Source organism: Coturnix japonica, chromosome 3 (assembly GCF_054131305.1).
Source record: "Coturnix japonica strain WE chromosome 3, WE-NBRP24, whole genome shotgun sequence".
Lineage (NCBI taxonomy): Eukaryota > Metazoa > Chordata > Aves > Galliformes > Phasianidae > Coturnix > Coturnix japonica.
This window is the reverse complement of record NC_140665.1, coordinates 64703052-64731041: the sequence shown is the minus strand read 5'-3', so window position 1 is coordinate 64731041 and position 27990 is coordinate 64703052. Positions and strand designations below refer to the sequence as shown.

Sequence of the window (27990 nt, the reverse complement as noted above, 5' to 3'; positions counted from 1 at the left end):
TAGCTATGATATTAGTACACTGGAAGACATACTAAACAGCTGAGAAGCTGTTATTGCTGTAGTTTCTGTCTTTCTTAAGCTGGAAAAAGCCATGGAGTTGTAAAATCAAATCTACAGACTTTAAAACATCAGGTTTATTTTCAGTCACAGTTTACAGTGTGTGCAGATGTAAGGAGTGCAGGGTGAAGGGAGACTTGTGATACAGTAACATGTAGAATCTTCCTGAATGTTTCATGTCTTAGACCATACTGTCACCTATAACAAAATAATAATCTCCCTCAGCCTGATGTCAGATGTACCGATACCTTTCCCACACAATTAAGTGCTGCACAATTAATTGTATTGTTTTTGTAAATATAAGACAAGGTATGCCTTGTTTTAGTCTGGTGTTATCTTCTTGTCATAGAACAGTCTTCAGGGTACTTGGTTTTACTGTTAGTGGATGGTGATAAATAGTGGTCCCAGGAGACTACTTTACTTTAACTACTGTCTTGCTTAATAATTTAGTTATACTCTATGTCACCATGTGTGCCTTGTGCTCTAGCTGCCTACAAGCCAGAGCTGTCAGTGTGATTATCCAGTATCCACCCTGAAATCCCTACTTCTTGATTTGCAGTCAGGTCTCGAGTCCACATCTCCCATGTGCTTAGCAGTTCTTAAAGTAAGGATCAGTGTGTTTTGATGAGAGATAGAGATAAAATCCTGACCGTGGAGAGCATTCCTTAAGCATAAAGAGCTTTAGAGTATTATGGAAGAGAACAAGCAAATAGAAGATTGTGCTCTACATCAGAAGTTAGTTCTGGACTGACTGCTGGCCCAGAGGAAAGTGCCTACTTATGCTAGACAACTTGTCTTAACAGAAGGGGAAGCACAAAGAGACAAATATGATGGAAAACCTGGATCAAGGCACATTTGCCAGGCAAGAGGTAGGTGAGGGGAAACTAGACGGATATCTATCCTACAGCCCTGAGTAGCATGGTGTTTAAAAACTCTGTTAGTGATCGAGACCCACCTTTGAATTACATGATGACAAGATTTGGAAACAAAACATCAGGTTAGATTAGTAAGTTTCTGGGTCAGTCAGTTGAAAGCAGCCCTGACAAGGTTCCTGTCCTCCACCTACTCTGTGCTGTTTTGTGGTTTGGGGGACCATGTACCAGATGCCATTTCTGCACTTTCTGAACGCTGGAATTTCACCAAGCCTGAGGTTAGAGCTTAAGAATCAGTGTGGCTGAGCAACTTCAGGAGGTAAGCAAGAATGTCTAAGGAAGCTTTGCTGTCTTTGTGCTAGAAATTTCTCCTTTGCAGTTGATTCTGAGCCCTTCAGGAGTTCCTGAGTTAGCGTGATGGTAGAAGGATGGTGAGTGCTATCTCCAATCAGATCTTTGTGCAGCTGCTACTAGTGCTGAGTCACAGCTCCAGAATTTTAAACAGCAGAAGTTTACATGATGGATTATTAAAAGCTCTACAATCTTTCTTACAGAAGCAGTAAGTCTGGGAGGGAAAAAAAAAAAAAAAAAAAAGGCAAAAATCATATGAACATTTTGTACAGTTGTCTTGAAAAACTATTTCTGAAATAGAGTTGAAACTTTTATGGTATTGTAATGCAGCCACAGCAGGTGGCCAGGTGTAACCCTATCACACAGGCAGCTCTGATTTGTAGCTAGAGGATAATTCCAGTGCTTCGAGAAGGAAACAATAGCTAGAACATTAACAAACAAGCAATCTGCTCAAATGGTTGAGCGTGTGGTATCTTTTCTCCAGGCAGTGGGAAGTGGTGAGGGTATTGTGTAATGGAGAAGTTACTTTGAACAGAAAATTAAGACCTTTTGTTATAAGGTGTTTTTAAATACAACTGCATTCTGGTGTTCATATACTTTCTGTGCACATGTTGTTCTCATCTTCCTTAATGGGCTCACACTGAGAGCAAATTCAAAGCAAGCTTTTGAGTGCAGCTACTTCACTATTACCACATTTCTCAGTTTTCAGGTGTAGGTCACTTAATAGTGACTGTGGCCTCACTGTTGCTTTATATTACATAGTGTTTGTTAGCCATTTTTTCACTTTTAAGATGTAGCTAGGACTTAATTTGTCTGGGAAGCAATAGAAAATACCAGTGCTGCTGCCTGGGGCATCCCAGCATTGCCCTTAAGCTCTGCCCCAGAGAACATTTCCTCTGTGAGCTGTAGTGCTGCCTTCCTACAAGATGTGGGCAACTGAATTGGACAGAGAGGTGTATAGAGCATGTCTGAAGAGCTGAGATTGGTAGGGTTATATGGCACTCAAACTTTCTTTTAATCCAGTGACTAAAAAACTACCAGAGAATCAGAGAATGATGATCTTCTAGTTCCAACCTCCCCACCACAGACAGGGTTGCAAACCACAAGATCAGTTTGCCCAGCACTCCAAAAAGTTAGGAAAAAAGAAGCAAGAAAGAAAGAGCAAGAAAGGGTACCTACTTTCATTGTGTCTCAAATGAAGAGAAAGGTATCCAATTACACCAGTGTTACAAAGAGGCATGAAAAGAAAAACACTATTATCGCGGTTAGTTTACCACTCCTTCGGCTGATTAATGTCTAGATGCAATTAAGAAATTCCAAGCTAACTTGTTTGCTTTTAAACAAGACTTTTTTTTTCCCACCTAGCATGGGCATCCTCCCATGGTTGCTGTTGAACAGCAGTAAAAGGATTCTTCAGCTCAGCAGTGTAGGGCACCTGGAGAAACAAATGGCAAGCCAGGGGGCTGCCACACAATTGGGGCAGTGAGGTGAAAGAGGGCCCCCAATTTCATGTCCCTGTGCTGAAACCTTTGAAAGTGTGTGTCTTTTTTGACTTGTACCTCTCTGAACTAGAAAGTCTGCTTGACTTAGTCCAAGATCAAAGTAGTTAAGACTTTTATTTGCAAGTGTTTAGTTCAAAAGGGAGTCCCATAATCTGAGGCTGCTACACAATATCTGCCTAACCAACATCAAAATGAAAACATTAACAACAAGAAGCTTAGGAATGCACAGCAAAAGGGACCTTGTGATCCAGATCTCTCTTTACAGGTAACAAGTTGCACACAATCATCTCTATAAATGTATTAAAATCTGTCTCATCTATGGAGTATTCTGGATTCTTTCTCCCACTCTGAATGTTTTGTTAAAAACTGATTGCAGCCAAGCCACACACACCTGTTTGCTCAAGGCAATACTTCTGCTTAAATATGCCTTCTCACTCCTTGTGTTTAATTCACTATTGTATTTATAAATTACCGTTGCATTCTTCCTTAGCATTTATTCCACTAGGACAAATAAGGTAAACTCTTCCAGTTTACTCCTCTATATTAGACTGCCCCACTGCTAATCCCCACAGCTGCTCACTGCACCTGCCCCAGCTGAATTCATATTTCTGGCATGGGTGACCAGTACTGTAAAGACAATTCCAGGTGCAGTTTTATAAGCAGAACTGCTTTAATACTTCCCCATCTCTCCTGAAGAATTCCTCTGCAGAACACTCTGGAATTGCACTTAGCTTTTACTCAGACACTTCATACTAGACCAGCAGCCCAAGGCTAATTTATGATTAACCAATACTCTCAAGGTTTTCTCTGTCGCCATGGCGTTTTAATGGATGAGAATTTCTGGTATGAGCTGAAAGCTCATTATTAAACCTCTAGGTTCATGACTCTGCACTCATTTTCCTTAATGCTGTTCATGTTACCAGCATTTTCCTGTTTTTCCTGGAGAGTCCAACCCTCCACCATTTTGACAGTAACGCCCAGTGGTCGCTGTAATTGTCACCAGTGCATCGATTAACTGGGCCAACATGCTGCCTACTGACAACAGGCTACAGCCTGAGGAGCTCCAACTACCCTTAACAAAGTCAGAGTGGGGACCAAAACCCCAGTTTTATACTGCCTTATATTGAAGGCTACAAGCAAAAACAACCCTCCTGTGACAAACACAGTTGAAGAATATAAAGAACATGTCCCTTGAAAGAGCATCTGTTGTGCATCTATCCAAAGCCCCCCCAGGCCCCAGCAACAACAAAACACCCAGGATAATAAGCTCTTTTGAACAAGAGCTGCCTTTTTTTGCTTTGTATCCACAGCACTGGAAATGTAAGAGCTTGAATGATCTGCTCTCAACTGCAGACAATGGAAAAATGCTGAAACACTAAAACAAAGCCTTGAATAGATAGAATGAAGCCTTGTCACTAAGATGAACTGCTAACAGCAAGTTCAGCTGAGCCTGCACTGAGCTCGCATCCCAGCTCAACATACTGTAGATACTAAGGATTTTTTTTATTATTATTTTTGAAGTGAGACCCTTTGACAAGTTACAACACAGAGGAACTTCATGGAACAATTGCTCTGCTTTGGGTGATACCAACGCCATGAAAGCAACCCATCTGTGACTACTGCTCTTCCCCTTCAGTACCAAATGCATTCCATTTAAAAATAAGACATCCTAATGAGTTTGGCCCATCAACATGGAATCCATTGACAGAATGGAGATGATGGAGAAAGAGTGAGAAAATGACAAACCTGATTCTACTTGCTGTCAGTAGACTGGATGTGTTGCTGTCAAGATCCAGCATCTCACAGTCAGTAGCCATAGCAATGTACACACTTCCCAACACAGGCATCCAAAATCCTGCCACTCTTGCTAAAAGCACAGACGTTCCCTAAACCATCACCTGAGGCTTTCATGACCGCACTCACTAAATGGATATTATATTTCCACGCTCTCCAGTCCTAATAGTGTAAATGTGCTAATGAATTAACAACACTTTAAGCCATTTTTGAACGCACTTATTTCAACATTGTTTAAGATGTAAAAAACATAACTAATTCCAAACTCCATTTCTCACTGTCAGAAACTGCTGTCATTGCCTTAAGTAACAGCAGAGTGGATGGATAGAGAACAGAAAACCAAGCAGCACTTGATTACTTTGTTGATCTATTTCTTACTTAAAGTCTCTTTCTAGGACCTGCTGTGAGCTGTAACCTTTACATGTAATTACCATTAGGGAGCACTGGTAGGAAATGGTGCTGTAAATAATACTGAAAAATTGTAAATTCCGAAAACAAAGCAGAAATGCAAAAATGGTCATAAGCAGCCTTTGGGGCTATTTCAGTAAGGCTAAACAATGTGGTTTAACCCGGCAGGTAACAAAGCAGCACACAGTCATCCACTCATTCCTCACTTGTGGGTTGAGAAAAAAAAATTATTTACTAAGAAAGGAAAGAGGAAAATATATTGATAATTATGTACGTACATAATACATAAACATACAGACATGCACAAAAGAAGCGATACACAAGCATCTGCTCACCACCTGCCATTCAAAGTCCAAATCTGATCTCTTCCATGCACTTCGTACATTGTTCATTCATTGGCACACACGCCTTACAAGCTGCAAGAGCAGCCAGACAAGGGCACTAAGATTTTGTATTAATTGCTTCTTTCCTTATTGACTGGGTTTTAGAAGGCTAGAAGCCCTGTGTTGGTGCAGCACTGCCTCACTTACAACACTGTGACATTTCTTAGCAGGACTTCTGTGCCCAACTTTTGTTTTACCTCTTTTTAGACACCCTGAGACACGTTACTGAAGTCAAAGCTAGGACTACTAGGACTACCAGGACTACCTTTTTCAGTAAACAGGAAAAACGATCCATATTTTTTTCTTGCTTTGAGGTGTGATAAAGTTGTGAAAGAAGTGCTTTTCTGCTCTCTCTTCCCTATGAAAGCAGTTCTGTGTAACCAACCAGCCTCTCATAGCCCATTATCCTGTGAAAACATAATTTCCTCACAACGAATTTGTATCTAAGTTCATTTGGGTTAAAAAACAAAATGAAAGTAACTGCTTGTTTGCAATTTTTCCTCAAGTCATCATTACTGCATCTTTTTGGAAAGCTCAATCAGCTGTCAGATTTGAAGTTGCCTTGCAGAAACCAGATGAAAACGTCAGAAGGACAAGGCCAGCACTCAGAAGCCTCACTAGCATTACTTTGTGATGAACAGCTTTTCTTACTATTCTGCTGAAGCAGGCCAGCTGGCCGTGCTTACTTTAGCGCATTATACTGATTTTGTATCTCTCCTATTTCCTGAACAAGTAGCAAATGATATTCAAGAAAAACATCCCTCTGCAAATCTAAATGTAATACAGCAACATTTTTGTTTAGACACCTTCCATAACAAGATCACAAAGGCCTCAGGTTAGATGGACAGGAAGCTGTATTTGATTGCTTTTTGATAATTTTTGAAGTGCTGTCTCTCCAGTCCCCCTATCACACCTTCCACTATTTCTCCTTGAACAAAGATCCAATAGGCTCATGATAGGCTGTTCCCACTTTAACACTAACATGTTAGCTTCCTTCCTTCCTTGCATCTTCCTCAGTGCCTACAGTGATGCTCATGAAAGCCTCTCAGTCATTCACAGTGCTCTGGAAACTGCACATTCCCATAAAATCATGGAATTGCTCAGGTTGGAAAAGACCTTAAAGATCATAGAGTCCAACCACAACCTGACCATTACCTGTATTACCCTCACTCAAACAACCTTCTGCTAAGTCATGTCCCTGAGCACCACATCCAAAGTGTTTTTAAACATATCCAGGGATGGTGGCTCAACCACCTCCCTGGGGAGCCCACTCCAGTGCTTAACAACCTTTTCTGTAAAGAAGTTTTACCTGATATCCGACCTAAAATTTCCCTGGCTCAGCTTGAGGCCATTTCCCCTCACCCTGTCACCAGTGAGAAGAGACCAACCCTGTTCTTGCTGTAAGCACCTTTCAGGTATTTGAAGGGAGCAATAAAGTCTCCCCTTAGCCTCCTCTGCCCCAGACTAAACAGCCCCAATTCCTTCAGTCATTCCTCACAGAGCAGGTTCAGCTGCTATTTAGTACTTTCTCAGATTACTATGGAAAGGGAAGATATTCTACGCTTGTATAACAAAGCTATAACATTCTTGCTTTGCATTTGACAATACTTTTAAGTCCTTTCTCTGCTCTTGCTGACAAAGCTCCCATTTTGCCCATGGCACTGTGTGGCAAACAGGAGCTCAGTTAGGCTGAGAAAGTTGATTTTAGTTCTTAAAAAAGCTAGGAGCTCAAGCATCTAATATCATACCTGATCTCAAGTGTTTATTACCTCATCTGACAGAAAGAAGGTATCAATTTCTTTTTTTCAGTTACAAGTGGCCATTTCATGTTTTTCCAATATCAGTTTCCCCATTCTTCTATTTATTCTACTTTCAAAAAGAGGAGAAGCATTATTTTAGCAGCTGCCCTTTAGTCAAGTGTTTGTTGAAACCACTGTACCTCACCCTCCCTCCACCCCTGCCCCCAATTACAGCTTTATTACCTGTAAAATACCCTTTGACACTTCCCAATTATCATTTACATTTTTCTTCCCTTGCAGCTGACTTAGCTCAGAATCATTTTTCCTCTGTGAATTATATCAGCTAAAGTTACTGACTTGAATTAAGTTTGCCTTCAACAAACGTAACGGCACTACAAACATTTTTCCTTGTTATACCAGCATTTTTTTTTATCCTGATACCTTTCCTCTGTTAAGTCAAAAGTCTTTCTTATAGCTTCTCTGGTCTATGGTGCAGTATTATTTAAGCATGAAAATTAAGAGAATTATTTAGTAATTTTGAAGATACTTCAGTCCTGGCCAAATGAAACTGCCAGCATCCATCGCTTGGATTGAGGTCTCCCATGAAGGTGCAAGTTTCCTTTTCGTCGTATACATTAGGAGTAGTAGCTCAAGGAGCCATTCGCCTGTTCCTTCATAAGTACTGCTACTGTCTCACAGACAGTAACTAACACCGCATATTGTGCTTTTTATGATGGGAAATTAATCCAGGAGATCATTTTCTTTTTGTCATTTGTCACTAGTAAATAAATCAGGCCCTTTTTTTTCCTTGTTGTTATTGTTACAGTGCACCATTTCTCATCTCCTTCTGCCCACCAGACCTTTCCCGAGAGGTCATAACCAGTGATTTAAAGACTTCAGTCACAAGAAGTCTCCCATCAGAGTTTCAGCAATGCCACCTCTACTGAATTTATGGTCATAAATGAGCAACTTTACTTTGCCTGTTTATTTTTTAGGATCCTCATATTGGTTTAAGCAGCTAAATAATTTCTCCTCTTCATGCCCTTGGGAAATGGGCTGGTTTTCTTCACTGGAACGTAGTTAAAGGACCAGGGTATGTCCCCCCCCCACACACACACTGCTTTCACTTCCTATAAAGCCACAGAGATCCCACACTTGCATCTTCCCTTTCCCAAGAAGGGAAGAAGCAACAGTCTCCCCTGATCTGCTTAGGGGCTGCTCACTCCTCCATAAACCTCAAGCAAATCTAGGAGACAACTATAATACTACATTTGTTTGGGGGTCATGCTGACACTCTGCTTGAAAACTTTCCTTTTTGGAAGCATTAGGTGCTCACCCTGCCCAGTAAGAAGCCTGCAGGCTTCCTGAGGTGTGCACAAAGTGGTTCCTGTTGTTACTCTGGTTAATACTTGACAGTGTGATGCTTTGCCTCTCACTCTCCCCTTAAAAATAAATAGATAAAACTTCACTACATGAGTAGCATTGTGCCTCAGAAGGGGGCAAAAAGAAAGGAGTCTTTAAAGCTATATATAAAAATCAATCACTCTCTGAATCTATCATGTATCCATGAGCTGCTGTGCTCAGCTTTAATTGTTCTATAGGAAACGTAACGTTAAAAGCACTGGAGCCCAGTTAAAGGTTAACACTGGTACATTCTGCATAAACCCCAGGCATTAATGAGTGCAGTTCAGCCCTTTGATTTTTAGTAGACTACAAAACTGCATCAGGGTGGTTACACCACACAAATATTCCTTCTTGGAATTCGTGCCTGGTCTTGTCTGAGACTTATTGGACATTGAAATAGAACAGCTTCTGCAGTCTTCTATCAATGCCTTCTAAAATGGTTCTTTCACAGGATATGCTTTAAACCAGGAGCAATTATTCTTGCAGACCGTAATACAAATCATACTGTAATTACTACTTAACAGCAATAAGGAAAGAAAGTGAGAAAAATGGTGAAAGAAAAGGAGAGAAAAGGCAATTTATTCAAAGTAATTGAGCTTCCACCTATTCATTTTATGTGTTTGCCACGTTCAGATCTTGTCGTCCTGCCAATACAGTAGCAGCGTTCTACTTCCAGCCCTTTATATGTCTTCATAGAATAAAAACCTCAGCTGCAGTATTCCCTTACTCCCAAAAGAGAAATGATTCCCTCCTAATCCAGATCTTCTCTCTAATGGCTCAGCATTTTGAGCTGGGAGATCTTACATCAGCTGAGATCAAATAAACAACTTTTCTGTGGGGGTGTCCTGGAGAAACTGCTGTCACTTTAAAAGCTGGGACTTTCTTCCCATCCCACATCTGAAGCATTTTCTTACTTAGGAAATGTTTATTGCATTCTCCATAACCACTCTTTACTTTGCTTGCTTAGTCCATACAAACTCGCATTTAATGGCTTCCATATTGCTTCAAGAGCCTCGAGAAACTTGAGATTCAACTCAAGGCCAATCCCGCCACTAGAATATTGCAGGTCTCAAGGATTTCCTTGCAATTCTGCCTAGAGAAAGAAAAATAACAAACTAGAAAATAGCCACTAAGAATAAGGGTACTGGCTGCACTAAACAAGAATGTCTGCATGACATTCAGGACTCTTTATTTACACTCCATCATCAGCAGTCCATGGAGCTGTAGATCCTCAAACCTTCCTAAACTGAGGGGCCTGGTCTTGATTTGTACCTGTTTCCACATCTACGGCTATGGAAACATTAAACAAGTGCAAATCACTACAATGTTAATTCCCAAAGTTGACAGCTAGACTAGATCAATGGTGCTCAGAACACATGAACCATCTCATGCATTTCAATGGACTGCCGACAACTATTTGGACTGAGGAGTTTTTCAGCTATTTTGTCACTGATTTTGCTGCTAAAACAATGAACATCTCTATCCTCTCTATGTGCCAGTTGCATTCTAGCCATTGGTCAAAATCCTGACCCAAGGTTCATCCTGCACAGTTCCTATAGTATATGAATGAATGAGCACTGTGACTATTTTAAATAGCACAAAACAATACACAAGAAGATGGAAAGTAGCAAAAGTACAAATACATTTTTCACATCTACAAAGAAATTCATCAATTACCAGCAAAGCTGCATGGAGTTCCCAGCCCACCCCAACCTGGTCTAAAATGGCAGCCAGGAGTCCAGAAAGAACATTCAGATCCCATCTGCTGCCAGGCACCCAAGTGTACTCGCAACAAGTAAATTGGTCTGTCAGCAAAAATAAATTAAACCAGGACACAGTTTCAGACTCAAAGAGGGTAGATTTAGGCTGGGTATAAGGAAAAAAGACTTTTCCAGTGAGGATGGTGAGGCACTGAAACAAGTTGCCCAGAGGTGTGGTTGATGCCCTGCCCTTGGAGACATTCAAGACAAGGCTGGATCAGGCCCTGGGCAACCTCATCTAGCTGTGCATGTCCCTGTTCACTGCAAGGGAGTTGGACAAGATGATCTTGAAAGGTCCCTTTCAACACTAGGGATTCTATGATGAGAATCGTGACTTTTCTTTGCAAATTTTGCTCTTTCATTTTATACTCACACTGACCTTGTACCATTTTATCTACATAGCAGTCGTGGCAAAATCAGCTGTACTCTGCAGGCATGTCACAAGGAGCAGGTGAAACTAAAACAGGTTCTTGCATTTCAGAGCTACATTTTAATCAAAATTTACTCCCTTCCTCTTCTTTGGGCAGCCCACAGACAGGGAGATTTATATCCTAAAGCTCTTGAAGACTTAGAAAAGAGCTACTAACCCCCAGGTCCTTCCTTCCCCAAGGCTGTTGTATGTCCTTGTGGACAGACAGCTCTCACTGTGTGTCCTTGTGGACAGACAGCTCTCACTGCTTTCTCCAACACGTGACAGCAGGTTGTGCAGGCTCCACACCATTCCAGATCAAATAACCTGACCTAAGGTGTCTCACATGATGAGACAAGGGAAAGTGAAAAGTCAGAATTGCTGTGGTTTCACCTTTCTGAAACGAAGCACCTGAACCAACAACATTTTCATTTTTCTACAGCCTGGGGACCTTTTTTCTTTTAAATCATCCATCTGAATATATATATATATATATATATGTGTGTGTGTGTGTGTGTGTGTTTGTGTGTGTGTATATATATATATTTATATATATATATATATGTATGTATATACACTGCATATATATATATATACTGCATATATATATATATATATGCAGTAGAATTGTTTTTCCCAGAAACAACAAGCCAAGAACAAGACTGACACTACAACAGAATAATAAGCATTGAGAGTACACGTGTATAATGGGGCTGAAGGCACAAATAGAGAAGGTCTCACTGAAAATGCCATGCAGTTATCTTTTGGTTATCTCCAGGCTAAAGTACCACAGCACGCTGCCAAGCAGAACACCTCCATCACACCAGCAAATATAGAAAGCATCCTGAAATGCCCACAGCATGCTGCAAACCAAGCAGAACTGAGCTGCTGGCTTTGTGAACATTTATTTGGTGTGATGCAATGATCATTATTGTTTTGTACTGTGATATCAAGAATTTGAGCAGGAAAAGCTTCATCTTCTCTACTGCAAACTTAAAAGCCAACAAAACATAGTTCACTCTCTCCAAATAACATTGCTACTGTGAGTTTTAAAGTAAATAACTATTAATCCCTTTAGTTATTTTTAGATTTTAAGACATTTACTTGGATCCAGAGAAGAAACGCAGCCTTGCATCTCCAAGCCATTTACCCAATTCAGAAATATAAATACACTAGAAATATATCGGAGAGTGTAAAACTGAAATGCAATTCCTTGCCACCTCTGATCCTGCTCTCAGCTACAAACAGAAGGATGAGAATATAATCACAGCTACACTTATTAACATGGTGTTTTAATCCAGAGCAGGAGGCAGAGTGCCTTGCTCCTGTCACCCTGCTGTATTGCTGACATTCTTCATACCTGAGCAGCTGTGACACATTGATCACTTGAAAACAGCAGCTGGCACTTCTACAGCTCACAAACATCTGTAGTTTTCTCTCTGACAGGGCATCTTTTGAGAGTCCAGGATGGCCAAAAAGACTTGTCCAATAATAGTTTTCAAAGCAAATACCCTGCATACCTCAGTACTACTTGAAGATAAAAGATGCAATGGGACCAGCTACTTTTGGAAACAATACATTTATAGAAATGAGAAAGCATTTATGGGGGTGGCTCGTGCTGCTGCTTTGTCTCTTCACTGCTACTAACAAGAAAAACACCAACACTGAACCCACACTGGGCCAGAGCTTCTCTAGGAGCCTGTACTAAAGGCTGCTTCTGGGGAAGCATCTCACAGCAGCTTCACAGTAGCTCAGCCTAAGCCCTGCCAATACACCTCATTGTGCCAGTGCAGCTGTGTTTACACTGGGGATTTCACCACAGGAGCATGGATGTTAAAACAAATCATGCTATAAGTGGCATTATGAGAGCAGCAAGATCTGATCCATAGTGCAGGCCTTTATTTAACTGTTCTGCTTAAAGAGCAGAACAGCTCCTGGCCTGCTCAGCATCTCACTGCAAGCCCCGTGGGGCACCAGCCCTATTCTTACCACAGAATACTCCCACCGGGGATCCCTGAGGCCCAGGGAGCACCAGGATCTCCAGAGCAGGTCTGAGCTCCCACAGACAGCCCACCTGCCCCGCAAGCTGCAGTACTGCCAATGTCACCTTACCCCTTGCTTCTCTTCCCAGATCTTCTACTGTTAAAGAGGGAGAGCCTCACTTCCCTGGGAACGTCAGAAGGGCTTTGCTATAAGTCATCAATCCTCTGCTAAAGAGAGCATAGTAGGAGACACCTCTGCCAAAAAAATAGCAAGAAGAGTGAGGGCACATCTACAGCAAAAACCCTGCCCAGGCCTCTGTGGCTTCCTTCTGTTTGCAATGAAAATCATGTCTCCATAGCCAGTCCTGACAGGGCTGTGTGTTAAAGGGTGCCTAGCCAGGAGAGGGGCTGCACTCAGAGGAGCCTGGAGCTGTGTTGGAGCCATGCCCTTGGTGACAGACTCAGCATTTTCAATGGGCTGCAGTGAAGCCTCGAGATAGTTGTACTGCTTTGCCTGAAACCTGACTTTCTGAAGCCCTCATGAGAATGTGAGAGTCTTACAGCTGTCTCCATGCCACCCTGCTGCTTTGAGGGCAAAGCAGTTCTCAGTGTCTCAAATGGGAATTTCCAACTGTAAGCTGGCTGCACTTCTAGTGCAAGCAAGCTGACTTGCAGTCACACGATTTGATTTTGACATTGAACTATTTGTTCTTTTCATATCCTGGCCACTTCTACTGTGCCTAAGCATCACTCAAAATACAAGGGCTTGAAAACTTGACCTCCAAAAAGCTGCAGAGCTGTTTGGACTGTACTTTTCAACAATCGGATCCTTTTCAACATTACTGGTCTTTGTTTCTGAGGGTTTGTGTACTGCAAACACACCATGCTGCTGTATTCTGGTCACACAGCTTGTTTAGTATTGTAAGCTTGGCACAGTACCATACACAGCTTCCCACTCCCTGCACCAGCAATCTCCGATGCAATTGTATTGATCCAGAGAGATGAAACCAGGGAATACCCAGTTATCAGTCTTAGCAATGATGACCTGCAAGAACCATGAAGGAAGACTAGAAAATCTTAGGCAAAGCACACCCTTTCACTTTAAGAAAGTCAGCAGATCTAGGTACACCTGCAGGAGGTGGTAGAGGAGAGGACAAGAGAAGCTGGACTTTGCCATCAGCCTTCCAGTATTTATAGGGAGCTTCATAAACAGGAGGGAAACAGACTTCTTACGTGATCTGATAGTCACAGGACAAGGAAAGCAGGCTCTGTACCCGTAGCATTACACCTGCAGTTGTAAGAAATTACCTAATCATTGCAAGTAACATTTCTGAGTCTTCCTTTTGCACTGACCAAGAGTCAGACATTGGCTCTTGAAATGTCTGAGGTACAATACTTCAGTTCCACTTTTGGCACTGTTCCAGTCATACATAAAGATAACTTATAACATCAAGACTTGCAAAAAGCATCAGGGAAAAAGTGCTGATCAGGAAAATTTGTGTCATTCTTTGGCAAAGTTCTTGCCAAATGTTGAGAAGAGGAGGAGGATAGTTTAATTTTTATGGATTTATGGCTGCCTATAGGAAGGGGAAAGGCTTGATGTGGCTGTGGTTCAAATAACTAATTTTCACTGAATTGTTCCCACATCCTATATTTAATCTGATTGATCCCTACTGTGTATTTTGAGTCCTTCAGAGTCTGTCCTCCCTGACAGAGTGCCAGATTCCAGTATGGATGTTCAGGAGGGAGGGAAAACAATATAAATCCAAACAGAATTGAATTTCTGCTTCAGTAGAGTCTCTCATTAAGACTGCACTGGCAGTAGTTGCCAAAGTCCTTGCATTACCCACACCACAGCCAGCAGCCAGTCTGAAAGCAAAAGCATCTTCTCCCTTGATCTGTTTAAGCACTTTGTTGCAATCATCAAGAGTCCTACAGCTGTGCCATTCTATAAAATGCTTGTTTTGCTATCTGTTTCAAGTCCAAATTGAAAAAATATATTTTGGTTGACGACCAAATCTCCAAACATTTGTTATAGACTTACAAACTCATATTAATAAATATTTGTGCTTATAAGAAAGTTACTGCCTACATTCAGTTAGAAATTAAGCAGGGTGTTACAATATAACTTTGAATTCCCCACTCATAAAGCTATTAAAATAAACTTACTCTGGTGTTTTCTAAGAGACTGTCCTTTTTCTTTCTTTGTAAGGTTGCTAGCACTATGGCTAAGTAACTTACAGTGTAATGCAGCAAAGACAAGCTTTACTAGTTAAATACCACATAAATAGCAACAAGGCAACATCAAGAATGAAAACAAAGTCTGAGGAATGTGAAGATATCACTGTTTAGACAAGCACAAAGCAGTCTCAGAAGTTTCAGAAAGCAAGTGAATTACTTGATTGCTAAAGAAGACTACCAGGTGTTACCAGAGAAAGCTGGAGGTCAATCAGCACAGTTTCAACATGGGAAGACTGGAGTACATACATAGGTAGCTCTGAATGTAATGCCTCCTATTAACTTCCACAGAAACCACAACAGATACAAATAATAAAACAATGCTATTTGATGTAGCTGAGAATTTGCCCTAAAACACTGCTTTTCAACATAGTCACTGTCATTTGCTCTGCATTTTTGTGCCAACAATGAACAAGAGACTGTATGATGCTCTAGTAAAAATCTACATAACTATCTGGAACGTGCCTTTTCTTTCATGTTGTTGTTACCAGTGGTGAAACACACAACCACCTCACTGTGCTCACATCCACTGCTTTGTCTCTATCAAAGTTCAGCAAGCATTAACATACATCATAGGGGCCATTTTCTTTCCATATTTTCATTTCATTTCCACCTTTGCTTCTTCTGCACTTCCATGTCAGATGCTACTTTGTCAGACAGCCCCTCAGCTGTCCTTTATCACACAGTGACAAAATGTGACAGAACACAGGTAGGAAAGTTCAGCCTCTACTGTTATACCACCAACATCTGCCTCTGGCATTGTGGGTCAACATAATTAAATAGGAGGCATAACTTTTGGAGCAGCCCTCATATTTAGTTTTCTGTTCTAGAAATGGAAGTCTAGAGTCTTTGACAGACTTTTCATGTCAAATGCTCCAATATTTCTCTAGTTTAACTTATAGAAATCTTTCCCCATTGCCTCAATTCATGGCATGCAAGATACATTTCTTGCCATATCTCACCCAGACAAAGTAAAACCAATCGCTCCCGTTCTGCAAAAGAACTTCAGAAATGATAAAGACTATTTCAGAGAGATTTTAGGAAAACAAGTCTCAGCAGGTCAGTAGCTTTCTGACTACTGCACACCCTGTACCTTAAAACACAGATTTATATTAAAGTAACAGTTATCCACCGCTGATATTTTCTTAGCCTACACACAATACAATTTTTTTCCAAGTTAGTCTCAGTACAATCATTATTTATCAGGTTTCCACAGTACGTTCAAATTTAGTTTACACAAGGGAAATATTCTTTGAGCTACCAGATCAGGAGCACTATTTACAAACTCTATTAAATAAGAAAGAAAACAAGGCTTTAAAGATTAAAAAATTATGCAGTTTCCTAAGTCGATACTCCCACAGCATGTAAACACAAGCTCCTCAGTCTCTCAGCACATTACACCCCTCACACAAACACAGCATCCAGCCTTCTGTCAAGTCTGTACACATTAGCAACCAACAGAGCTGCCTATACTCTTGATTGTTTTTGCAGAGAAAGCGGTTGAGTTCAGCTAAGACAATTGTCTTCTGAAACCAGAAAGAAGTCAGGAATTTCAGAGCTAACATAGGCTATCAGATAAAATGTGTTTAGTACATTTATACCCAAAATATTTGTCATTGGTTCTTTGATGACCTAATGTATTTATAGAAGTTCTTTAACATAGACAGTTATTTTAATCACAAAACATTGGGTGTGCTGTTAAATAGAGGCGTTATACAATCACTGAAAGAGGCTCTCCATCATACTTAATAAACAAACATTAATCATTGTAGCCTTACCTAGTGTGCAGAAATAACTTAATGGAGCTGTAAAATATCTTAAAATACCATTAATTGCAGGTTAGAGATAAACATCTTACTAGGATGTGCTTCACTACTGCCATGCATTGATGGAGAGCTGACAGAATGACTCCTTATGTTTCTTCCCTAAGGACCCGTAGACAAGCAATCAAAAGGTTTTTCCTATATCAACATCAGAAGCAAGTCTGCCCTCTGATTTAGACTGCCTATGGTGTAGAAGTGTAGCTGGAAGCAAGTAATGCTTCTTGCTTTCTGCTAATTTGCAAGGAAAAGGGTGTTTTCAAAATAAGACATTAGCTGTAGCAAATGCAAGCAATGGCACATCAATGAAATCTAAATCATCTGTTTGTAGTGCATCTTTAATTTTTCCAGATACTCATAATGCTGCTTCATTGAGGTCTTGAAAACACTCAATTAGAGAATAAATCATTCTTTTCTACCTATCCAACAATAAGCATTTAAAACATTTGGATATTTCCAAGGTTTTGAGGCATCAGTAGTCACAGACTAATTGTTTTCTAAATTGAAAGAAGATCTGTTATTCACAGTAAATGGAGCTCTCACTCTGAAAGATGCAAGTCTGCTTCAGAAATGAGTAGAAAATGTTATTGAATTTGCTGTCATAATCAGAAGATTTATATGAATGACTGCAGAGCACTATTGTCATTTGCCGCTTTTACAGTGCTTATTTTTGTTCTCTCTCTAAAAAAATAAAACTGTTGTTTTATCCATAGAAGCTATTACAATTATTTTTTTTCTGATCTATTCCATTTTCCTGCTCTCTTACATCTAAAAAGACCCCAGCAGCAATGAAGAAATATTTTCTACAGGTGCTGATAAGCTTAATGTCCATGCACTTTAACTGCCAAGTCATTTCTCCTCTCAGGGAGAGCATCTGTTAAGTAGTACAGAGCCTTTCTTCCCACACAAACATGAATGGAAATGCTCGAGGAAATACTACTGCAGTAACTGCAGACAGAGACCAGTCAAACCAGTGACATATCATTGATTCTTCAGAATGGTTGTTTCATAATCAGCCTGTACTAAGTCAATACATAAGTCTCAAGAAATAGAATTAAAATAATCTCTAGATTCTTGTAGCTCAAGCATTCAAGCATAAAACTACTTTGGCATGGGATTAAGTCAGTGGACAAGGGAAGAGCCACTGATGTCATCTGTCTGGACTCCAGCAAGGCCTTTGACACAGTCCCCCACAACATCCTTCTCCCCAAATCAGAAAGATATGGATTTGATGGCTGGACTGTTCAGCACATAAGGAACTGGTTGTGAGAGCATACCTAGAGGGTGGTGGTCAATAGCTCAGTGTCCGGATGGAGATTAGTGACAAGTTGTATCTCTCAGAGGTCAGTGCTGGGACCAGTGCCCTTTCATATCTTCAATGATGACATCAACAATGCAATCAAGTACATAACACTATAACATTACAGAAAGCACAGCAATAACAGTGGGATAACAAAGCCTTTGACTATGGCAAATAAGGACAAGCCCAAATGCAGCAGCTGTGGATACAAAAACAAAACAAAACAGCTACTTACCTTTGGAAGGCCTCAGGTACACAGGGATCTCCAGCAAGATACTCTCATCCCAACTGCCAGCCCTTAAACGAGGCCTGGGAAGGAGTGGATTCTGGCTCTGCTCTTTCCAGTCAGTCAGGTGCATTGAGTTCACCCGAGCTTTCCTGGATTGGCCCTTCCTTCATACCTCAGTGGCTGTTCCAAGCCATGACTTAGCATTTCCTCTACAGAGTGTATTATCTGCAAGTTTGCAGATGACAAGCCTCTGCCAAGCTATGCCATACGATCAATATGCCCTAGGGATGGAACGCCATCCAAAGAGACTTTTAACAGGCTCAAACAGCAGGCCCAGGTGAACCTTATGAGGTTCAACATATCCAGGTGCAGGGTCTTGCACCTGGGTTATGGCAACCCCCACCATCATTACAAGCTGGGATATGTAAGGATGAAGTACAGCCTTGCTGAAAAGGACTTGGGGTTACTGGTAGATGGCAAGCTGGACATAAGCCAGAAATGTGATCTCATAGCCCTGAATGTCAACAGTATCCTGGGTTGCATCAAAAGATGTGTGACCAGAAGGTTGAGGGAGATGGATCCTGCTTCTCCATTCTGTGCTGCTGAGGACTCACCTCGGGGTACTGTATCCAGACATGGCATCCCTGGTACAGGAGAGACACGGACCTGTTGTAGTGAATCAAGAAGAAGGCCACAAAAACGCTCCAGTGTGTGTAATGCTTCCCTTGTGAGGACAGGCTGAAAGAGCTGGGGCTTTTCAGCCTGGAGAAGGCTCATAGGAGACCTTAAAGATGCCTCTCAGTATCTAAAAGGACTATAAGAAGGAAGGGGACAGACTCTTTAATAGGGTTTGTTGTGATAAGGCAAGTGGAAATGGCTTCAAACTAAAGGAGGAGAGATTTATGTTGGACATAAGGAAGAAGCTTTATTACAGTAAAGGTGGTGAGGCACAAGAACAAGATGCCCCAGCAGGTGGTGGGTGCCTTGACCTTGAAGACTTTCAAGGTCGAGCTGGAGGGGCTCTGAGCACTCTGATCTAGCTATGCATGTCTCTTTTCATTGCAGAGAAGTTGGACTAGATGACCTATAAAGGTTCCTTCCAACTCAAATATTCTATGATTAATGAAGTTTCAAACCCTTTTGCAACATAAACTGTCATTTGATCAAAATCACTACAAGGAGGGAGACCTGGCCTTCTAGCACCATCTGACAGACGAACAACTTTTCCAGAGAAATAAAAGCCTTCTCTATCTTTTCAGATCTTTACCTTTGCTATCCGGGGTCTTCAGCCTTCAAACACAAGTCTTCAGACCATATCCAGGCAGCCTCCCCTCCAGGTCTGCTGAAGATACCCTCTCACTCATGTCTTTTCTGAACTCTTGCTCCCTTCTACTCCAGAGTCTGAAAGTAATGTTTTTCTCCTTCCAGTTCCATGACGAAGTTGTTAAAGCGTCATTTTACAGCTTCCCTTAGAGCTCATAAAGTGCCAGCAACATCATAACTCTTTATGGGATGGAGATCTCTGCTATTTATAGGCTGTGAAACGAACATTTCCAGAGAGCCTTATTATGACTTCTGCACAGAAATTTCCATACTGTGCCAGAGTTGGCATACTATCCATTTTAAGTGCAACACCCTTCATGAAATACTGAATTGACTTTTGCAATAAGGCATATTATGTTTGCCATTTACATAGGCACAAATGTAACTTTTCAGAAGTTTTCCCCTTCACAGAAGATTTCTTTATCTGGGGCACCGGCATGACCCCTGTTGTACCTAATAACATAATAAACTATCAGTCATTATTTAGTATCTTTTTTCCTGGAGACAGCAAATTTCCCCTTTTTTAATCCAAAACTTTGCTCCTCATACTGACTATGAGAATTTTCAGAGAAGATGGTTCACACTGAAGATGAATCCTTTGCCTGTAACTATAGCATGCCTTTGCCAGAGTTTCACAGTCTAATTTCAGGTTGGATATTAGGAAAAATGTCTTCTCAGTAGAGCAGTGAGGCAGTGGCACAGGCTGCCCCGGGAGGTGGTGGAATCACAATCCCTGGAGGTCTTCAAGGCCTGTGTGGATGTGGCACTGAGGAATGTGGTTAGCAGGCATGGTGGGGATGGGCTGTGGTTGGACTGGGTGATCTTAGAGGTCTTTTCCAACCTTAATGGTCCTCTGAAAAAGCCAAAAGAAGACAAAGCAATCCACTGTTTAGAAATCATGGGAAAATAAGACGCTTGTAAGAATTACTCCTGTCTTCCAAAATATAGCATTAATTTCCACATTTTAAAATGAGATTTCTGTATTGCTTTTCTGAATAAAAAGTACCCAACCATATAGCATAAGAGTAATGCAGATTTCAAAGCCTGTATTGGATTATTTTAATCCAATGAGGCCTTAATTTAAAACTTAATTTCTCAAGATTTTATGGTAGAAGTCTTTGAATTTATAAGACCTGTTATTAGGAACATTTAGCCAATGTACATCAGGCCCAATGAGTTGAGGTCAGTAACATTTATTGCAGGTAATTATTCACAAGTCTTTTTAATAGAGTTTAAGTCCCAAGCCAACCTTTATTTGAATTCCAGCCCTTCCTAAACAGCAGGTAGTTTACTAAATTAAAGACTTTTTATAATTAAATAACCACTTGTGCTTATGTAAGCATTTTCAATGACTCTATACATCATATTTCTCATTTAATTCTTCTGGTTTCAAAACTAGACTTGCCTATGACCACCTTCTAAGCTGAAGAACTCTGTAGGACAATTTTTCTCTGTGAGGTAGTGAGGTATTCCAGCTGATACACTTGTTAAAACTAGTGTGCCAGGTGCAATGCCACCAAATATTGCCAAGAGTAGCAATGAATTACTGCATTTTGATGAATTTCACTACTGTTACGTTCTTAATTTGTTCAGTTCTTGGTTTACTCCTCCACACTCTCCTAGGAGCACTGATTAATTGATGCACATCTTCGCCCAAGGCCCTGAACATACAAAAACAGCAGCTCCACAGATCAGTAGAAAGATCTAAGGATTGCAGAGCAACATTCAAAATGTTTGCTCATGATTTTCACTACTAAACACCTATTCCTGTACTAGAGACAGATAATGTTAAAAGTACAACACACCTACACATCTTTGATGTATACAAAGATCTAACCTTCTACGGAAGTCCTCAGTAAACAGGGGGATATATAAAAAGTTAAGATAGATGTGGTATTACTTATTCATTCCCTTCTCTTGGATTAAAATAAGATTTATAACTACTATACAAATACCTTCCTAACATCTCAGCACATACGACAAATTGTGCCAGGAGAAAAACGTATTACAAACAAAGAAAACAAATATAGGTGTAAACATTCATGCTCAGATGTAACTTAATGCTCTAAAAATGTAGTTTTTCTCCTCACCTCAAAACTGAAGGATAACCAAAAAAAAAAAGAGAATTACTGTATTCAACATCAATAGGAGATACCTTGGTCCATACCTGGCCAATGTAAGACTTTCCAGGAAACAAAACCAATGCAAATGAACATTGTCATTGAAACTACAACAAAAAGTTTTCTTTCCCTCCTTCCATGGGCAACTTTTAACTCCACCAAAAAAAACCCAGCCCTATGATTCCTTACTCTCAGCTGGTCAACTACCTTGAAAACAACAAACAATTTTAAAAAGTCCGTAAAAACATATTAAATAAGGACATAAAATCAAGAATTGGAAAGAGAATGAATGGTAGTGAAACAATTATACCATTATTTTACTCAAAATACACAATTATGATGCTAACATGTTTCTTAGGTAAGAAAATGTAATGTTTTTAAACACATTTTGCAATTCCAGTCTGAAACAATCAGTCACATCATTCTTTCTGCATATTTTGTTTACAAGCTTCAAGGAATTTTACCCTGAAACTCAGAATTTCACATCAATCTGAATTGCAAAATTTGCACATCTAACATTCTTACCTCGTGTCACCAATAGTAGATTGGCAGATAAAATTTTTTGTTAGCCTCATTGCATTTCTGATAGAAGGTAAAGATAAATTGCTGTTTTCTTATAGAATCCATACATTCCAAAGACGAGACACTGTGCCGTTTTCCTAAGCAACCTCCCCACCCCACAGCGCTAGTGTAGAAGACTTACTGTCTTACTGTCATTCTGCCTTACTGTCATAGCACAGGAAGGCTTCATATTTCAAACAGGTTTTTTTCAGTAAGAGCAGTTCTGAGAAGTGCCACAACTACATTTCCAGCCACTCCAGTGAAAATTAGTTCTGCCCAATTTTTCAGTCCAAAGTATATTCTTCATGTAGGGTTTGTGAAGACTGCTACATACTGGATCTTCGTGAATTCATTTCTCCATCCTTACAGTTTCCTGCAGCCCCACATCAACTGATGGAATAGCCCATTTTGCATGGGGACAACTTTTATATAGTCTTCAGCATTTTTTGAGTGTGCCTTCTCTTATACTTCCAGTCCAAAAGAATCATTTATCCTTTGAAACAGAGACATCATGAAACATGAAACTTACATGCGGAAAACTTCAGCCTTTCAAAATGGTTTTACCCTTAGCAGAATTCAAACTTCTGTTAGTAACCAAATATTTAATATTGCCATCAGCTTTTAGCTGGCTGGGTGCCCCAGGAAACCCCCAGGTGCTGCATACCTGCCAGAGGAGCCAGGAAAATAGGCCATGTAGAAACAGACTATGGATGAGAGGGAACCTGGAGACTCAAACACATTCACGCCTCTGGGAGTCCTCTTCGGAGAATAATCCTCTGGATTATCCTACTCAACTGCTCCCTCATTCATTTAAACCAAATATAAGCAATCAAACTCATTATCTCCACCCACTCCTTTTATCTGCCAAAAGTGATGGTGCAGGAAGGGTATCAGGGTGTGCTTGGCCAGCAGCTCTGCTAGGAGACAACACATGACAGGGGAACAACATCAACCCCTTTCACGAAGCACAATCATCCAGGAGAAAGTATGTGTTTGAATCAGGAGCAGTTCCACCTAATGTTTTCATTTTGACAAAAGTCAATAAATTTTGTTGAGTAGGTGTTCTATTGATTTTTTTTTCCTAACCAGCTGTACAATTGCTAAGAAGCTGATGTACTGTCAGACATTTCAGTGACTAAGCAATGAGTAATTGGCACTTAACCCAACAAGCTGTCGCATTAGGCAGTCTCTGAAAGCCTGTTCACAGTAAATACTAGTTTTGAGGGGGTAGTTGCAGGTACAAATATTCCCAGTGGATGTTTCTTGTTTTTTTCTTCTTCAACAATTGTCTTCAAATAAGCTCATCTCTCCTTTATGTACACTATAACATTTTAGTTCCGTGACATTTTCAGCCTAGAACACCCACAATACTTGTGTGCAGAGTGTTCATAGGTCTTTATAATCATAATTATAACCCTACGTAAGAGTTTGCTTCTGCACAGAGAAGCCTAGAGGACTGAGATTGCTGTGTGATAAACAACTACCTCTCAACTTTCCTCAAATCCAACTGCATATTCCATAGCCAGGGACTTTCCATAGTGTTTGCAACCACATTTGTGACATCATTTGAAGCATCCTGAAAAGAAATAATAGATACAGAAATCGAGCCTAGGATGTCTGGACCCCTCATAAGCATCCTTTCAAGAATACATTATTGTTCACATTCCCTTCTTTAGGTGCAGAGAACATTTAGAAAAAGTGTTCAATGATGAAAAACTTTAGAGCTGTACTGTAATATGAAACCCAATGATTATGTGAATTACCTCTGTACTCATGCCTTGCACAGAAGAGGTCATTAAATAGTTACAGACGAACAAACAAAAAAGAAGAAAAGAAAAAAAGAAGAAAAATCATATGTACCTGTGAACTTGCATGACCAGTATTTCATATTCATTTAAAATATTTAGGAAAATAAAATCTTCCTTATGTGGAATAAAGAAGTCTTGGCAAGGAATATGCTTATCTCCAGGGTCTCACCCAGAGACGGCTGTCTGTCACGTACACCTGATGTACCTGTTTAGCTTACAGAATAAAACTTTCCTCCCTCCAATTTCCGTCAGAAGGAACAAGCCCTGCTGCTCACAGCAAAACACAGGTCTCGTTCCACACACACCTCCGCATCCCTGCTATTTTTAGTGCCAATGTTTAAAGCAGTTCATTGAAGAAAATGCTATTAAGGAACAACAACAAGCCCTCATTTCCTCTCAGCTCACGAGGTAATTAGACTGGCAAAGCAGTTACAGTGTTAATTTATAATTGGCGGATGAATTAAGTGCTTCTTTGCTGATACTGGAGGAATGACTCATGTCATTAACAGACAGCCTTACTAACAGCAGCGTTTCTTTCCCCTTCACCCCCTCTCACCCACCTTCTTTTTTCCCTGAATCCAGGATGGGGACTGGAAGGTGTGCTTTGCTGTGTTCACAGGTTTTCAAGGGTGGTCTCTGCCTCATGTTTCCAGCCTGGTGCCCAGCCCCACTGTTGTTCAGGAGCAGCTTCTGCTCTGGGTGCAGTGTGTTGGCTCTGGCAGAGCCCTTAATCACTTCATTGCATTTCACACAGCTATCAGCAGGACCTCCTACACCATAGCGCAGCTCTGCCAAGAGTGTTATTAGGATCTGATTTTTAGGTGTTTTTACACAAAACACAGCTAGGAAAGTTTCCTATAGACCAAATTAAGAGGGCTCTGCCTTTCAAGCAGTCATTCACACAAGCAGCCCCTTACCTGCAAGCTTTATCAATGGCACTATTCACGTGAGATTTTTATGGTTTACAGGATTAGACACTGTATGTAATGTCTCAGTCTGAAACCTGGCCTCACAGCATGGCCTTCTGCCCCCTCTCTGGTAACAGCACAGGGATTCTGAGGTGCAAATAGAAAAAAAAAAAAAAAAAGAAAGAAAGAAAAAGGGAATGGAAGTTGCCTTTTAAACCCTTGGTTTCGTCATCACTCAGAAAACTCGCACTGCTGCCGAGATGTGTGCAAGCTGCCTTTAAGCCCACCTCGATTAATTCAGCCTTCACACAGGCTGCATTGTGAGCTGCAGTAAATAAATTGCTGCTAGTCATATAGAACTGGTGAATTCATTTTCTGAGCTTGCCAACATGACATGTTTCAACAGACCTGCATTCAGGTTTTAAAGGTATCGTGGTAATATGTTTGTATAATTTTTTTAATACACAAATGGTCCCTGCAGAGGTGGGGAGCATTATGCCCCATTCCTGGAGGTGCTCAAGGCCAGGCTGGATGGAGCCCTGGGTATCTTGATCTGGTGGGTGGTAGTCCTGCCTACAGCAGCGGGTTGGAACTGGGTGGGCTTTGAGGTCCCTTCCAAACCAAGCCACTCTGTGGTTCTACAATTCTGTGGCTTCCATTACTGCAAATGACAGTTTATCTTTGTCATGAGTATAAATGATCCAGGTGCTCAGCTGAACCAACATAGATGACCAAGGAAGTCCTTGTACCTTACCTATTGTAAAGAAGACTGTTCAGGCCTACCTTTCGCCTGTGACACTGCCGTGGCATAAATATTATTTCTCTGCAGGTTAAAATTTTGTCTGCAGTGTCTCTTAATGGAGTGTTCATTTCATCTACTCTCAGATAAGAAAAAATAAAAACAAATGCAGTGGTGGGACTTGAAGTGAGCTGCTGCGATGGGGAACAGGATCCCTCTCCATCTATCTGGCCTCTCCGGAGTAATGGCTATCCACATCCTTGGTAGCACACCTCTGTGAGTTGTCCAACCCATCCCATTCCTTCGGCAAAACCTAGGAAAGGGTGAAGTAAAGTCTTCAGATTGCTAGGGACCAGGAGGAAATGGAAGCTAGGAGGGGAGGAAGGCCTCTCTTCCTGGACACCAAGTCAGGCTGACTGTCTCCCTGAATGGGATTTGGTCTGGGCATCAGTTAATGGCAGTCCTATTTTTGACACAAAATTATATCCCCAAATTCCAGTTCTGCTGGCTTTGAACATTAATGCACCCCAAATCCTAGTCACTGTCATGACCATAACTTGACTGCTAGGCCATACCAGGTGTGATTTTTAGTTGCCCATTAGCATCAATAAGACAACTGGCAACAAATGAGAAAAGAAATGGCACTGAGTACAATGAGCTACAGTCAGTGTACTTTAAAAAAATAATAATAATTAGGCAGTAGGCTCCAAAAACATTCAATGTCATTTGGCATAAAGCCAGCACCAGTTCAGGCTGGAGTGACAGGATTACTGCTTAGACCAGGATTAGGGCTAAGATTAGAGTTAGTATTTAGCAAAGCAGAGAACGAAGTCTGGTTTATGGTAAGGAGAAACCAATATGAATAGCCTGGAGAGTGGGAGATTTAACTTCAGTTTTCAGGCTTAATAGGGAATAGGGTTATTGACAGCAAAGTTCAAAGTTTACAGCCAGATGCTGAAAAACTCAAGAACTAAAGTAAGACCATTGTGTGCAGGCTACAGCTTAGCTTAGATGTGTATAGGGCTCATTTGCCTGTGAGTGGAATGTGAGGTAAGAGGGGTGGGCAGCAGAGACACAGACAACTAAGGTGAGAGCAGGAGAAAACTGCTCTTATTCAAGAGAGAGAAGGTTGCTGATGAGCCTTGTTCCAGAGAGTGTGCCAGGGAAGGTTTATATGTGTAGTGTGTAAAGTGGAGGAGCTGGGTGTATTGCCTGCTGGCCTGAAGAAGCAGCATTATCAGGATGGAGAACGGCTTACATTTGTGTTGGCCCAAGTGCTGGCTACTGGAATAGGCTTAAGGATGCCATTTCCTTAGCCTATTTTTTCCAAACCCTACCATACTTGGAAAATTAATCCTCTAATCATTCCCATTCGCTATGCATTGGGCTGTACCATGCACAGCTTTGGTCTATGTGAACAGATTCCTTTCAGACAAAACAAAGTTGAAAGATCCCCTGACATGCACGAAGTGTTTTCCTGCCCTTCATGGAGATGTGGGTCTGTTACTCTGTCTAGCCAAAGAAACACGGTCCTTCAGGCAGTTTGTACCTAGAGATTCCTAAAGATTTTGCAGTACATCACAAGCTGCAATGGGAGGTTCTGTTATTCAGACAGTACTATCAGTCCCAAAACAACCTGACTAGATAAGCTTCAATGCAAGAATCTGAGAAAAAGCTGACCTTGTCACAGAAAACGTTTTGCTTGCATTTAACCTTGTGCAGTAAGAATGGAGGCAGTTTAGAGACTGTAACAAGTTAAAAAGAAAAGCTGAGCATCAGATGTTGGCAGCAGATGTAATTAAACCTGTGACTAGATGTAAGAAAGATCAGTTCTGCATTGTACACAGAAGTATGTAAAGAGTAAAAGACTGGGAGAACTGAATGGAGAAAACTAAAGATCAGAACTTCAGAACATCGAGTATTGCCAGGACCTGAGAAACCATACACAGGACCCCAGGACGCTCTATGATGATGTACAAAGTTTGATCAACGCTAATTTAATGACAGATTTGCTAATTTGCTGTAAGTTAATTTATACGTCTCCTAACTGTTGACAGAGAAGTTACACTTTAGCAGACAGGTGACTGTGTGTCACTGTATTTGTACTTTGGCATGTGATGGTAGATTACAGGAGCTACTTCTCCACTACAGAAATTTGCTTGCCACTTGCCTTCCAATAGCTGGCAACTCTTCCCTTAACTACTGGCCCATCTAGTGAGCCATGGAGGTTGCTCTGCCTATACAATGCCAGGAACTGGCTGGAACAAGGTCACTTGAATAACA

General features: G+C 40.9%; 1 long non-coding RNA gene across 1 annotated transcript in view; it reads right to left on the bottom strand.

The window, feature by feature from the left end:
- The window catches only part of LOC146761442 (uncharacterized), a 31625-nt gene extending 6874 nt beyond the window's left edge, over window positions 1-24751 (bottom strand). The window contains exons 1-2 of the long non-coding RNA XR_014944861.1: window positions 24621-24751; window positions 19516-20424 (exon numbers count right to left, since the gene is read on the bottom strand). This is a non-coding gene — a long non-coding RNA (uncharacterized LOC146761442). The remainder of the gene's footprint in view (window positions 1-19515; window positions 20425-24620) is intronic.
- Between the last annotated feature and the right edge of the window lie 3239 nt (window positions 24752-27990).